The sequence below is a fragment of the Gavialis gangeticus genome, unplaced genomic scaffold (assembly GCF_001723915.1).
Source record: "Gavialis gangeticus isolate Ggan-Ray unplaced genomic scaffold, GavGan_comp1, whole genome shotgun sequence".
NCBI classification, from domain to species: domain Eukaryota; kingdom Metazoa; phylum Chordata; order Crocodylia; family Gavialidae; genus Gavialis; species Gavialis gangeticus.
Genome location: NW_017729031.1, coordinates 25,402,481 through 25,402,689, shown reverse-complemented (window position 1 = coordinate 25,402,689; position 209 = coordinate 25,402,481). Strand labels below are relative to the sequence as shown.

Genomic DNA, 209 nt, shown 5'->3' with positions numbered 1-209 from the left:
AAGGCTCTGTGACAATTCCATTTGGCTACCTTAGAAGTTGCTGGTGCTATTGGTGCTGAGCCCCCTACGTTATTTTTACCCGCGGCTGTTTACAGTGGTGGACCAGACCAAGGCTGTAGGGGAGAAGGAGGCCTCACTGGGGCACACTGCCATGTTGTGCAGAGGCCCCAGTACCAGGAATGGTGTACCTGAACACACACACACACACA

At 53.6% G+C, this 209-nt stretch overlaps 1 protein-coding gene across 1 annotated transcript in view; it reads right to left on the bottom strand.

Annotated features, from left to right (window-relative positions):
* DPP10 (dipeptidyl peptidase like 10) overlaps positions 1-209 on the bottom strand; it is a 531,248-nt gene that overhangs the window by 237,537 nt on the left and 293,502 nt on the right. The gene's annotated exons all lie outside the window — the stretch shown is intronic.